General features: G+C 51.8%; 1 long non-coding RNA gene across 1 annotated transcript; it reads right to left on the minus strand.

The window, feature by feature from the left end:
- Positions 1-8345: 8345 nt before the first annotated feature.
- On the minus strand, positions 8346-15101 carry LOC145340595 (uncharacterized). The gene is made up of 3 exons (XR_013886264.1): positions 14961-15101; positions 13997-14060; positions 8346-8722 (listed from the first exon to the last, which is right to left on the minus strand). It is a non-coding gene; the product is annotated as an uncharacterized LOC145340595 (long non-coding RNA).
- Positions 15102-15619: the final 518 nt, after the last annotated feature.

Genomic DNA, 15619 nt, shown 5'->3' on the forward strand with positions numbered 1-15619 from the left:
AGGAAAGGAGAGGGTGCAGAATGTAGTGTTACAGTCACAGTGAGGGTGTAGAGAAAGATCAGCTTAATATTGGATTTGATTTATTATTGTCACTGGGATACGGTGAAAAGTATCGTTTCTCGCGCGCTGTACAGACAAAGCATACTGTTCATAGAGCAGGAAAGGAGAGGGTGCAGAATGCAGTGTTACAGTCACAGCGAGGGTGTAGAGAAAGATCAACTTAATATTGGATTTGATTTATTATTGTCACTGGGATACAGTGAAAAGTATTGTTTCTCGTGCGCTGTACAGACAAAGCATACCATTCATAGAGCAGGAAAGGAGACGGTGCAGAATGTAGTGTTACAGTCACAGCGAGGGTGTAGAGAAAGATCAACTTAAATGTTTGATTTGATTTATTATTGTCACGTGTATCGGGGAGACGGTGAAAAGTATTGTTTCTCACGCGCTGTACAGACAAAGCATACCGTTCATAGAGAAGGAAAGGAGAGAGGGCGCAGAATGTAGTGTTACAGTCACAGTGAGGGTGTAGAGAAAGATCAGCTTAATGCGAGGTGGGTCCATTCAAAAGTCTGACAGCAGCAGGGAAGAAGCTGTTCTTGAGTCGGTCGGTACGGGACCTCAGACTTTTGTATCTTTTTCCCCAGACGGAAGGATAGAGAATGTGTGGGGGTGTGTGTGGGGGTGTGTGGGGGGTGTGTGTGGGGGTGTGTGTGGGGGTGTGTGTGGGGGGGGGTCCTCGATTATCCCGGCTGCTTTTCCCCCGAGGCAGCGGGAAGTGTAGACGGAGTCGATGGATGGGAGGCTGGTTTGGGTGATGGGGATTGGGGGCTACATTCACCACCCTTTTGTAGTTCCTTGCGGTCTTGGGGCACAGCAAGATCCCAGACCGAGCTGTGATACATCCGGGAAAGGATGCTTTCTATGGGGGGCATCTGTCAAAGTTGGGGAGAGTCCGTAGCGGACATGCCAAATTTCCTTAGTCTTCTGAGAAAGTAGAGGGGGGGTCTTTCTGAACTATAGTGTCGGCATTGGAGGAGGGGGAGCGGGACAGGTGATCTGGGACCCCGTGGAGCTCTCTCGACCCTTTCTACTCTGTCCCCGTCGATGTAGACAGGGGAGCTTTCTCCTCTACTCTTCCTGAGGTCGATGACTATCTCCTGGTTGACGTTGAGATCCTTGTGGGAGCTTCTCCGCTCCCCCTGAGTTGCTGCAAATCTTTCTGGGCGATGAGTGGTGTGGTACTATTTTCGGAACGCAACATGGGGTGAGGTGGGGGAGGCTGTTTCGACACGCCGCGATGACGCCTGGTGGGCCAGACGAGATACCAGCGCAACACGGTGAAAGGTTTTTGGATCACGTGGAATCTATCTCCTCCTCTGAAGTATCCTGCAGGGCACACTTCATGGGTTTACGGCAGAGAAACAGGCCCCAACTTGTCCATGCCGCCTTTTCTTTTGGTCAACCCCTAAGCTAATCCCAGTTGCCCACGTTTGCCCCATATCCCTCTACACCCATGTCACTATCTAAACACTTTTAAAATTGTACCCGCCTCTATTACTGCCTCTGGCAACTCGTTCCAGACACTCATCACCCCTCTGTGCGAAAATAATTGCCCCTCTGGACACAGATCATGGTTTTTAGCAGGGAAACAGGCCCTTTGGCCCAACTTGTCCATGCTATCCCTTTTTTATAAACCCCTAAACTCGCCCCAATTGCCCACATTTGGCTCATATCCATCGTACCCAAGTAACTGTCTGAATGCTTTTTAAATTGTACCCACCTCTGGCAGCTCGTTCCAGACACTCACCACCCTCTCTGTGAAAAAAATTGCCCCTCCAAACACTTCTGTATCTCTCCCCGTAGACTTACGCCCTCTAGTTTTAGACTCCCCTACCTTTGGGGAAAAGATATTGACTATCTCGCTGATCTGTGCCCCCTCATTATTTTATAGACCTCTATAAGATCACCCCTCTACGCTCCAGAGAAAAAAGTCCCAGTCTATCCAGCCTCTCCTCAATCCATCAAGTCCCGGTAACATCCTAGTAAATCTTTTCCGCACTCTTTCTAGTTTAATAATATCCTTTCTATAATAGGGTGACCAGAACTGTACGCAGTATTTCCAAGTGTGGGTCTTACCAATGTCTTGTACAACTTCAACAAGGCATCCCAACTCCAGTTGGAGGAGTGTCAGCGGGGGAAGGAGTCCAAGGCATTGGCGCAGCTCAGCTCCAGACGTGGGATCTGAGGCTTTAGATTTGAATTTAACACGAGGGCGCAATGGGCGACGAGGATGGCGAGTGGGAGTCTGACATTCATGGTGTTACGAGATGGTGTAAAATGCTCTGGGGGGGGGTGGAGCCGGGGGTGGGGGCGGGGGTGGTGGCATCACACTGTCCCGTTAAAAAGACCATGCTTTTTCTGTGCTTAGAGAGTTCAAAAAAAATGTGAGTACACTGAGAACCCAGACTGAAACATTTGTATCATACGAACATAAGAAATAGGAGCAGGAGTTGGCCACCTTCGAGCCTGCCCCGCCATTCAATAAGATCATGGCTGATCTGTATCGGATGCCGAGCAGTCATTTTTATGACGGCCATTCAGTTGGAGTCAGGCACTTGGATACTAAGAACCTACTAAATTTAAGTCTGACACCTACTGGGGGGAAATATTGATAGGTCATCACAGGTACAAAAGAGGGGGAGCATTGGACAAAAAGGAACGAGAGCAACTGACTCCTACCAGAGAGTATACGGCGCTCGGAGAGAGAGAGAAAAATCGCTGGCCCTCAAAGCTTGATCTATGTGACCATCCAGATGGCGAAGGGATTAAGTGGAAAGAAATTTCAGGCACAGGAATTAACACAGACCCATACAAAATTGCAGCTCAGAAACAGGCCTTTTGGCCCCCCCCCTTGTCTGTGCCGAACCATTTTTCTACCTCGTCCCACTGACCTGTACTTGAACCATATCCCTCCTCTCATCCATGAACCCCTCCAAGATTTTCTTAACCGTTAAAAGTGACCCCCCCCGCATTTTCTCTCATTCCGCACTCCCACCACTCTCTGCGTGAAGAAGCCCCCCCCCACAATATTCCCTTGAAACTTTTCCCCTCTGTTTGTTTTTCTCCCCCTTAGCCTCAGTGGAAAAAGCCTGCTTGCGTTCACTCTATCTTTACCAATCTCACCCTATGCACATCTATCAAATCTCCCCTCCTTCTCCAGGGAATAAAGTCCAAACCTATTCAATCTCTCTGTAACTTAGCTTCTCGGCAATGTCCTTCTCTGCACTCTTTCAACCTTATTTACATCCTTCCTGTGACCACTTTTCGGGAATTATGTATTCCCAGATCCCTCTGTTCAACTGCACTCTTCAGAGTCCCACCTGTACGTTCTACTTTGGTTTGTCTTTCCAAATTGCGACACCCGACACTTCTCTGTGTTAAATTCTGTCTGCACTCAACTTGCCTGCGTTAAATATGGTGACTACTGGAGTGCCCCAGGGGTCGGTGCTGGGGCCTCAGCTATTTACCATTTATATAGATGATCTGGAGGAGGGAACCGAGTGTAGGGTGTCGAAATTTGCTGATGACACCAAGATTGGGGGAACGGCAAATTGTGCGGAGGGTGTGGAGAGTCTGCAGAGGGATCTAGATAGGCTGGGCGAATGGGCCAGGAAATGGCAAATGGAATTTAATGTTGGCAAGTGCGAGGTGGTCCACTTTGGTAGGAATAATGGTAGGAAGGACTATTACTTACGTGGCGAAAAACTGCAGCGTGCGACGGTGCAGAGGGATCTGGGCGTCCTTGTGCATGAGTCGCAAAAACCCAGCTTGCAGGTGCAGCAGGTGGTCAGGAAGGCGAATGGGATGCTGGCCTTCATAGCGAGGGGGATTGAATATAAAAGTAGGGAGGTCTTGCTGCGGCTGTATAGGGCATTGGTGAGGCCGCAGCTGGAGTACTGTGTGCAGTTTTGGTCGCCGCACTTACGCAAGGATATTTTGGCCTTGGAGGGAGTGCAGAGGAGGTTTACTAGGCTGATACCGGAGTTGAGGGGGTTGAGCTATGAGGAGAGGCTGAATAAACTAGGCTTGTACTCGTTAGAGTTTAGAAGAATGAGGGGAGATCTCATTGAGACGTATAAGATGATGAATGGGATGGATAGGATAGAGGTGGAGAGACTCTTCCTGCTCAAAAAAGACAGTAGGACTAGGGGGCACAGCCTCAAGATAAAGGGGGGGGGGCGGTTTAGAACGGAGTTGAGGAGGAACTTCTTCACTCAAAGGGTGGTGAATCTCTGGAATTCTCTGCCCGTTGAAGTGGTGGAGGCTGCCTCGCTAAATATTTTTAAGACGCGGGTTGATGGGTTTTTGATAAGCGAGGGGATTAAGGGTTATGGGGAGAGGGCGGGAATGTGGAACTGAGCCACGACAGATCAGCCAAGATCTTATTGAATGGCGGGGCAGGCTCTAAGGGCTAGATGGCCGACTCCTGCTCCTATTTCTTATGTTCTTATGTTCTTAAATATGGAAGAAGAGTCCAAATATTCCAGGAGATAAAACCTGGTTGGAAATTCGAGAGTGACTGAATTGTATTTTTGTTAATGAGTGGGCTGTGTATTTATGGGAACAGCATTCCATCAGAGTTGTATTTTATCAGGGAATAGTTAATAGTTAGAAGGGATTTATCTGGTTTAATACTTTAGTTAATTTGCTCGCTATTAGTTAGATAAAGAAATTGTTCCAAATTGATTCCTGAGTGTTGGGAAGTAATTTTGATGGAACCACCAGAGGTCGCTGAAGAGCAGGTCACACCACACACGCTTTACAGATTATAGAATCGAACCCTACAATATAGGAGGAGGCCATTCAGCCCATCGAGTCTGCGCCGACCACAATCCCACCCTATCCCTATAACCCCATGCATTTACCCTACCCAGTCCTACTAACACTAAGGGGACAATTTAGCATGACCAATCCCCCCTAACCTACACATCTTTGGACACTAAGGGGCAATTTAGCACGGCCAATCCCCCCTAACCTACACATCTTTGGACACTAAGGGGCAATTTAGCATGGCCAATCCCCCTAACCTACACATCTTTGGACACTAAGGGGCAATTTAGCACGGCCAATCCACTCTAACCTACACATCTTTGGACACTAAGGGACAATTTAGCACGGCCAATCCACCCTAACCTACACATCTTTGGACACTAAGGGACAATTTAGCACGGCCAATCCACCCTAACCTACACATCTTTGGGACACTAAGGGGCAATTTAGCACGGCCAATCCCCCCTAACCTACACATCTTTGGACACTAAGGGACAATTTAGCACGGCCAATCCCCCCTAACCTACACATCTTTGGACACTAAGGGACAATTTAGCACGGCCAATCCACCCTAACCCACACATCTTTGGACACTAAGGGACAATTTAGCACGGCCAATCCACCCTAACCTACAAATCTTTGGACACTAAGGGGACAATTTAGCACGGCCAATCCACCCTAACCTACACATCTTTGGACACTAAGGGACAATTTAGCACGGCCAATCCACCACCACTCAGAGACAGAGACAGAGAGCAAACATTACCCTGGGGTTTATTAACAGGGGCACAGAGAACAGCAGCAAGAAACTTCTCTTAAACTCAGATATCACACCCACTGACCCTCAACTGGAGTAAAGTGTCCCACTCTGGGGATCCCAATACAGCGACAGAGAGACAGGGAGGGAGAGAGAGACGGATAGAGAGAGAGAGAGAGAGAGGGAGGGACAGAGAGAGAGAGACAGAGAGAGAGAGAGAGACAGAGAGAGAGAGAGAGAGACAGAGAGAGAGAGAGAGACAGAGAGAGAGAGAGAGAGAGAGAGACAGAGAGAGAGAGAGACAGAGAGAGAGAGAGACAGAGAGAGAGAGAGAGTGAGTGGGGTAGAGATTGAGGAGAACGGTTCCAGCGATGAGTGGATTCAGTGACGGGGAGAGATTGGAGAAGTCGGGGACTGTTCCCCTTGGGGAAGAGACGGGCGACAGGAGATTGGGATCGAGGTGTTCAGGATCAAGAGGGGGGTCCCCGGACAGAGTCGAGGGGGAGAGAAACCCTTCCCCATTGGCAGGAGGATCGGGGACCAGAGGGGGGAGGGACACAGATTGAAGGGGGTTGGTTAGAAGAAGCGAGGGAGACACGGGGAGAAACTTTATCACACAGGATCTGGGACGGACCTGTCCCAGAGTGTGGGGGGGGGGGAGAGGCAGATTCACACAGCGAGTGGTTAGGATCTGGAACGGAGCTGTCCCAGAGTGTGGGGGAGAGGCAGATTCACACAGCGAGTGGTTAGGATCTGGAATGGAGCTGTCCCAGAGTGTGGGGGGGGGGGAGGGACATTGGCGGGATAGCACAGAGACTGAAGGGAGGAATGGCCTCATTTTGTACCCTTTTCCTGTGATGTGACATTCTGAAATTAAAACTCCGCAAACTCCTTACAATCTCGTCCAAAACTTTATTTAGAAATTATAAATAGTCATCATATATTCTCACACACACATATTTTACAAATGTATCAAAATTCAAAAAATTGGCAGTCCGAATTCAATATAAACCAGCTCAGATACAGAGTAAAGCTCCCTCTACACTGTCCCCCCCATCAAACACTCCCAGGACAGGTACAGCACGGGGTTAGATACAGAGTAAAGCTCCCTCTACACTGTCCCCCCATCAAACACTCCCAGGACAGGTACAGCACAGGGTTAGATACAGAGTAAAGCTCCCTCTACACTGTCCCCCACATCAAACACTCCCAGGACAGGTACAGCACGGGGTTAGATACAGAGTAAAGCTCCCTCTACACTGTCCCCCCCATCAAAACACTCCCAGGACAGGTACAGCACGGGGTTAGATACAGAGTAAAGCTCCCTCTACACTGTCCCCCCATCAAACACTCCCAGGACAGGTACAGCACGGGGGTTAGATACAGAGTAAAGCTCCCTCTACACTGTCCCCCCATCAAACACTCCCAGGACAGGTACAGCACGGGGTTAGATACAGAGTAAAGCTCCCTCTACACTGTCCCCATCAAACACTCCAGGACAGGGACAGCATGGGGTTAGATACAGAGGGGATACATTGTGAAACCCAGAGTGGGGGAAAGGACAGTGTATCGAACGCACTGTGACACCCGATCCCAGAGTGGGGGAAAGGACAGTGTATCTAATGCACTGTGACACCCGGTCCCAGAGTGGGGGAAAGGACAGTGTATCTAACGCACTGTGACACCCGGTCCCAGAGTGGGGGGAATGGACAGTGTATCTAACGCACTGTGACACCCGGTCCCAGAGTGGGGGAAAGGACAGTGTATCTAACGCACTGTGACACCCGGTCCCAGAGAGGGGGAAAGGACAGTGTATCTAACGCACTGTGACACCCGGTCCCAGAGTGGGGGGAATGGACAGTGTATCTAACGCACTGTGACACCCGGTCCCAGAGAGGGGGAAAGGACAGTGTATCTAACGCACTGTGATACCCGGTCCCAGAGTGGGGGAAAGGACAGTGTATCTAACGCACTGTGACACCCGGTCCCAGAGAGGGGGAAAGGACAGTGTATCTAACGCACTGTGACACCCGGTCCCAGAGTGGGGGAAAGGACAGTGTATCTAACGCACTGTGACACCCGGTCCCAGAGAGGGGGAAAGGACAGTGTATCTAACGCACTGTGACACCCGGTCCCAGAGAGGGGGAAAGGACAGTGTATCTAACGCACTGTGATACCCGGTCCCAGAGTGGGGGAAAGGACAGTGTATCTAACGCACTGTGACACCCGGTCCCAGAGAGGGGGAAAGGACAGTGTATCTAACGCACTGTGACACCCGGTCCCAGAGAGGGGGAAAGGACAGTGTATCTAACGCACTGTGACACCCGGTCCCAGAGAGGGGGAAAGGACAGTGTATCTAACGCACTGTGACACCCGGTCCCAGAGAGGGGGAAAGGACAGTGTATCTAACGCACTGTGACACCCGGTCCCAGAGAGGGGGAAAGGACAGTGTATCTAACGCACTGTGACACCCGGTCCCAGAGAGGGGGAAAGGACAGTGTATCTAACGCACTGTGACACCCGGTCCCAGAGTGGGGGAAAGGACAGTGTATCTAACGCACTGTGACACCCGGTCCCAGAGAGGGGGGAAAGGACAGTGTATCTAACGCACTGTGATACCCGGTCCCAGAGTTGGGGAAAGGACAGTGTATCTAACGCACTGTGACACCCGGTCCCAGAGTGGGGGAAAGGACAGTGTATCTAACGCACTGTGACACCCGGTCCCAGAGTGGGGGAAAGGACAGTGTATCTAACGCACTGTGACACCCGGTCCCAGAGTGGGGGAAAGGACAGTGTATCTAACGCACTGTGATACCCGGTCCCAGAGAGGGGGGAAAGGACAGTGTATCTAACGCACTGTGACACCCGGTCCCAGAGAGGGGGAAAGGACAGTGTATCTAACGCACTGTGACACCCGGTCCCCCGATGAGTCTTTGTCCTTGGTGAAGAGTTTGGAAGCTGGTTTCGTTGCGGTGTGCCAGACGCTGTCCGTTTCGTCAGTGGCGGGTGCCACCCGATGGGGGGGAAACGATGCGTGGTATCTCTGTCCCGCTGCCCTCGCACCCCTCTGCCCCGCCGCAGGGATGGCCAATCTGCCCTCCGGATCCTTCTCTCAACGGCAAAAACGTCCTCCTGTTGGCATGAGTTTGGCGATGAGAAGCCATCATTGGCGACTGAGGCCCTGTGGGGTAGGCCTGAGTGACCCTCCCGTTGGCATCGAGGGGGACGGACCTCGATCGCGCCCCCCACCGCCCTCCGTCACGGTGCCTGCCTAATCTCAAACCCTTACAGCGTCCCTTCCCTTCCTAGTCCCGTATCCCTCCCGTTGCCCCTGGAATGGGTATCTGCTCGAACCACCTTCCCCCTTGGGGGGGGGGGGTGGGGGGGCCTTTTCTGTGGCGTTTCCCCATCCCCCTTCTGCGTTAAAATAAAAAAAACTCCCCTCGTACATCTCCTCCGAACTCCTCCCCGCGCACCTTACACCGGTGGCTCCCCCGCGTAATTGACTCTGGTGGGGAGGTAAAAAGCTTCTGTTCCCTCATCATCCTCCGTTCCCCCCTCAACCTCCAGTGAGAACAAACCCAAGTTTCTCCACCCTCTCCTCATGGCTAACGCCCTCCATAACCAGGGCTGCATCTTTTCCCGAACCCTCTCCAACGCCTCCACACCCTTCTGCAGAGACCCAGAATCGAACTCTATATTCCAAGTGCGGCCTCACTAAGGTTCTATAACGTGACTCGCCGATTTTTAAACTCAGTGCCCCGGCCGATGAGGGCAAGCATTGCCGTATGCCTTCTTGACCACCTTCTCCCCCTGCGTTGCCACTTTCAGTGGCCTGTGTGTCTGTACGCCCAGATCCCTCTACCTATCAATACCCTGCATACCTGTACGCCCAGATCCCTCTGCCTATCAATACTCTGTGTACCTGTACGCCCAGATCCCTCTGCCTATCAATACCCTGTGTACCTGTACGCCCAGATCCCTCTGCCTATCAATACTCTGTGTACCTGTACGCCCGGATCCCTCTGCCTATCAATACTCTGTGTACCTGTACGCCCGGATCCCTCTGCCTATCAATACTCTGTGTACCTGTACGCCCGGATCCCTCTGCCTATCAATACTCTGTGTACCTGTACGCCCAGATCCCTCTGCCTATCAATACTCTGCGTACCTGTATGCCCAGATCCCTCTGCCTATCAATACTCTGTGTATCTGTACGCCCAGATCCCTCTGCCTATCAATACTCTGTGTACCTGTACGCCCAGATCCCTCTGCCTATCAATACCCTGTGTACCTGTACGCCCAGATCCCTCTGCCTATCAATACTCTGTATACCTGTACGCCCAGATCCCTCTGCCGATTAATACCCTGTGTACCTGTACACCCAGATCCCTCTGCCTAACAATACTCTGTGCGCCTATATGCCCAGATCCCTCTGCCTATCAATACTCTGTGTACCTGTACGCCCAGATCCCTCTGCCTATCAATACTCTGTGTACCTGTACGCCCGGATCCCTCTGCCTATCAATACTCTGTGTACCTGTACACCCAGATCCCTCTGCCTAACAATACTCTGTGCGCCTATACGCCCAGATCCCTCTGCCTATCAATACTCTGTGTACCTGTACGCCCAGATCCCTCTGCCTAACAATACTCTGTGCGCCTATACGCCCAGATCCCTCTGCCTATCAATACTCTGCGTACCTGTAAGCCCAGATCCCTCTGCCTATCAATACTCTGTGTATCTGTACGCCCAGATCCCTCTGCCTATCAATACTCTGTGTATCTGTACGCCCAGATCCCTCTGCCTATCAATACTCTGTGTACCTGTACGCCCAGATCCCTCTGCCTATCAATACTCTGTGTACCTGTACGCCCAGATCCTCTGCCTATCGATACTCTGTGTACCTGTACGCCCAGATCCCTCTGCCGATCAATACCCTGTGTACCTGTACGCCCAGATCCCTCTGCCTATCAATACTCTGTGTACCTGTACGCCCAGATCCCTCTGCCTATCAATACTCTGTGTACCTGTACGCCCAGATCCCTCTGCCTATCGATACTCTGTGTACCTGTACGCCCAGATCACTCTGCCGATCAATACCCTGTGTACCTGTACGCCCAGATCCCTCTGCCTATCAATACTCTGTGTACCTGTACGCCCAGATCCCTCTGCCTATCAATACTCTGTGTACCTGTACGCCCAGATCCTCTGCCTATCAATACTCTGTGTACCTGTAACGCCACCAATTTTGTGTGCCGTATGCGAGCTAACTCATCAGACCGGCCAGATCTAAATAGTTCGTAAGTAACTGCAAAGGGCTAACCTCCCAGCACACTGATCCCTGAGGATCATCGCCAGACACAGCCCTCCATTCAGTAAAGCACCCCACCCCCCCTGCGAACAACACAGCCTTCCTCACTCAAGACTAAGGAAATTTGGCATGTCCGCTACGGACTCTCCCCAACTTTTACAGACGCCCCCCATAGAAAGCACCCTTTCCCGGATGTATCACAGCTCGGTCTGGGATCCTGCTGTGCCCCAAGACCGCAAGGAACTACAAAAGGGTGGTGAACGTGGCCCCCAATCCCCATCACCCAAACCAGCCTCCCATCCATCGACTCCGTCTACACTTCCCGCTGCCTCGGGGGGGGGAAAAGCAGCCGGGATAATCGAGGACCCCCCCCACACACACACCCCCACACACACCCCCACACACCCCGGACATTCTCTATCCTTCCGTCGGGGAAAAAGATACAAAAGTCTGAGGTCCCGTACCGACCGACTCAAGAACAGCTTCTTCCCTGCTGCTGTCAGACTTTTGAATGGACCCACCTCGCATTAAGCTGATCTTTCTCTACACCCTCACTGTGACTGTAACACTACATTCTGCACCCTCTCCTTTCCTGCTCTATGAACGGTATGCTTTGTCTGTACAGCGCGCGAGAAACAATACTGTTCACCGTCTCCCCGATACACGGGACAATAATAAATCAAATCAAATCCTTCTCCCCTCTGTATTCTCACACTGTTAGATGTCTGATACACTGTCCTTTCCCCCACTCTGGGACCGGGTGTCACAGTGCGTTAGATACACTGTCCTTTCCCCCTCTCTGGGACCGGGTGTCACAGTGCGTTAGATACACTGTCCTTTCCCCCACTCTGGGACCGGGTGTCACAGTGCGTTAGATACACTGTCCTTTCCCCTCTCTCTGGGACCGGGTATCACAGTGCGTTAGATACACTGTCCTTTCCCCCACTCTGGGACCGGGTGTCACAGTGCGTTAGATACACTGTCCTTTCCCCCACTCTGGGACCGGGTGTCACAGTGCGTTAGATACACTGTCCTTTCCCCTCTCTGGGACCGGGTATCACAGTGCGTTAGATACACTGTCCTTTCCCCCTCTCTGGGACCGGGTGTCACAGTGCTGTTAGATACACTGTCCTTTCCCCTCTCTGGGACCGGGTGTCACAGTGCGTTAGATACACTGTCCTTTCCCCCACTCTGGGACCGGGTGTCACAGTGCGTTAGATACACTGTCCTTTCCCCCACTCTGGGACCGGGTATCACAGTGCGTTAGATACACTGTCCTTTCCCCCTCTCTGGGACCGGGTATCACAGTGCGTTAGATACACTGTCCTTTCCCCCACTCTGGGACCGGGTGTCACAGTGCGTTAGATACACTGTCCTTTCCCCCACTCTGGGACCGGGTATCACAGTGCGTTAGATACACTGTCCTTTCCCCCTCTCTGGGACCGGGTGTCACAGTGCGTTAGATACACTGTCCTTTCCCCCACTCTGGGACCGGGTGTCACAGTGCGTTAGATACACTGTCCTTTCCCCCTCTCTGGGACCGGGTATCACAGTGCGTTAGATAAGAGAAATGGTTAGGCGTTGGGGAGAGTTGGAGAACAGAGAGATCGTGGGGGACAGGTTCAGAGCTCCTTGAAAGTGGGGGACAGAGCGGTGAAGAAGGCATTCGGCATGCTTGGTTTCATCGGTCAGGATACAGGAGTTGGGACGTCTTGTTGAAGTTGTACAAGACATTGGGAAGGCCCACACTTGGAAATACTGTGTACAGTTCTGGTCACCCTATTATAGAAAGGATATTATTAAACTAGAAAGAGAGCAGAAAAGATTTACTAGGATGTTACCGGGACTTGATGGATTGAGGAGAGGCTGGATAGACTGGGACTTTTTTCTCTGGAGTGTAGAGGGGTGATCTTATAGAGGTCTATAAAATAATGAGGGGGCACAGATCAGCGAGATAGTCAATATCTTTTCCCCAAAGGGAGGGGGGTCTAAAACTAGAGGGTGTAGGTTTGAGGGGTGATCTTATAGAGGTCTATAAAATAATGAGGGGCACAGATCAGCGAGATAGTCAATATCTTTTCCCCAAAGGTAGGGGGGTCTAAAACTAGAGGGTTAGGTTTAAGGTGAGTGGGGAAAGTGTCCAGAGGGGCAATTTTTTCACCCAGAGGGTGGTGAGTGTCTGGAACGAGCTGCCAGAGGCAGTAGTAGAGGCAGGTACAATTTAAAAAGCATTTAGACACTTACATGGGTTCGATGGGTGAGGTGGGATGTGGGCCAAACGCGGGCAATTGGGGTTAGTTTAGAGGTTAAACAAAAAAGGCAGCATGGACAAGTTGGGCCAACATGCCTGTTTCCACGTTGTAAGTTGCGATCTGTGCCCTGAAGGATACTTCAGGGAAGGAGATAGATTCCGCATCGGGGAGGGTTCTGGCCAGGTTTTTTTTTGCCAAAGTCTATTCTCAGTTGAATAACTGAAGTAGTTGTTCCGTTTTTACACAATTTAGAATTTAAACTGGGTAACAGGCGATGAGTTGCAACTGTAAAACTTTGACAGAGGTTCGAAACAAAGAGAGGAAGTGCAGGATGAGTAAAGAGTTCATCCCTGTTTGTGTTTGTCTCATTCTATGTTCTTAAGTGTTTAAATTAAACATCCGATAATAGTTTGGTGCCCCAAAGGAGGCTGCGAAAAGATGTCGATGCAATTGCCCAGAGATCAAACCTTTCCTTCACCACATCGGTCAAATATTCCCACGTCAAATTCCAGTTGAGGACAAGAATCCCTTCCCACAGGCTGATGGCGCAAGGATTGCGGGAGGCGCGGCGGGGTGGGCTTGGGGTGGGGGGTGGCGTACAGGAGAGAGTCATGGGATTTTGAGAAAAGGCAAGGAAAAACCAACTTTTTTTTGGTCCGGAGCAGTCAGAACTGTCAAGGAACTGTCGGATTATATTACACGGCGGCAGCACGCGGCAATTTTCAAATGCGAGGGAGGGAGGAGATGGAGGGGTTGAGAGGGAGAGGTGGGGGAGAGAGCGAGAGCTCAGCACAATGGCCCCTCCCTTGACCCAAACACAGAAGGAAAAGATTACGCACCTTCAATCCGAGGTCAGAATCTGGTGTTCGGGCTCTTCTGCAATCCCAATCTCCTGCACGGGTTCTGGAAGCCATAGAAAACACAGAGTAAACAATTGGCTAGCTCCCACGGCCCCACAGATCGCTGCCAGAGAGACACTCCCTCTTTAACAGGACTCCCTGACAGAGAGAGACTATCTCTTTAACAGGGGAGTACCTGACGGAGAGACTCCCTCTCTAACAGGGGAGTCCCTGATGGAGAGACTCCCTCTTAAACAGGAGGGTCCCTGACAGAGAGACTCCCTCTTTAACAGGGGAGTCCTGACAGAGAGACTCCATCTTTAACAGGGGAGTCCCTGACGGAGAGACTCTCTCTTTAACAGGGGAGTCCCTGACAGAGAGACTCCCACTTTACCAGGGCAGTCCCTGACGGAGAGACTCTCTCTTTAACAGGAGAGTCCCTGACAGAGAGACTCCCTCTTTAACAGGGGAGTCCCTGACGGAGAGACTCTCTTTAACAGGGGAGTCCTGACAGAGAGACTCCCACTTTACCAGGGCAGTCCCTGACGGAGAGACTCTCTCTTTAACAGGGGAGTCCCTGACAGAGAGACTCCCTCTTTAACAGGACAGTCCCTGATGGAGAGACTCGCGCTTCAGCAGGGGAGTCCCTGATGGAGAGACTCCCTCTTTAACAGGGGTCCCGGACAGAGAGACTACTTCTTTAACAGGAGAGTCCCTGATGGAGAGACTCCCTCCTTAACAGCGGAGTATCTGACAGAGAGACCCTCTTTAACAGGAGAGACCCTGACGGAGAGACTCCCTCTTTAACAAGAGAGTCCCTGCGGAGAGACTCCCTCTTTAACAGGAGAGTCCCTGACAGAGAGACTCCCTCTTTAACAAGAGAGTCCCTGGCGGAGAGACTCCCTCTTCAACAGGGGAGTTCCTGACAGAGAGACTCCCTCTTTAACAGGGGTCAGCTACTCACTTGCAATGTCTGATGGCTGATATTCCTTCGATTTAATCCAGGCTAACAAAGCAGCGAGAGGGATAGCGACAAGGACCACAGCAACCAGGACCCAAATCCAGGCAGGCATTGTGGATTCGGGCTGGATAACAGGAGGAGAACTCGTCGCTAAAACACAGAGATAACGGGATTGAGCACAGAGTGTGGGAATAGAGAGAAAACCCCAATAATATTCCCGCAGTGCGGGGCTCCCTCAGCACCGACCCTCCCACAGTGCGGGACTCCCTCAGCACCGACCCTCCCACAGTGCGGGACTCCCTCAGCACCGACCCTCCCACAGTGTGGGACTCCCTCAGCACTGACCCTCCCACAGTGCGGGACTCCCTCAGCACCGACCCTCCCACAGTGCGGGACTCCCTCAGCACTGACCCTCCCACAGTGGGACTCCCTCAGCACCGACCCTCCCCACAGGGCGGGACTCCCTCAGCACCGACCCTCCCACAGTGCGGGACTCCCTCAGCACCGACCCTCCCACAGTGCGGGACTCCCTCAGCACCGACCCTCCCACTGTGCCCAGGACTCCCTCAGCACCGACCCTCCCCACAGTGCAGGACTCCTCACTCCCTGAGTCTCTCTCTCTCAGGGAGATATCTGTACACTGACTGGTGTCTCTCAGTCCC

The sequence above is a fragment of the Carcharhinus amblyrhynchos genome, unplaced genomic scaffold (genome assembly GCF_965287045.1).
Source record: "Carcharhinus amblyrhynchos unplaced genomic scaffold, sCarAmb.v2.hapA chromosome_1182, whole genome shotgun sequence".
In the NCBI taxonomy this organism is placed as follows: domain Eukaryota; kingdom Metazoa; phylum Chordata; class Chondrichthyes; order Carcharhiniformes; family Carcharhinidae; genus Carcharhinus; species Carcharhinus amblyrhynchos.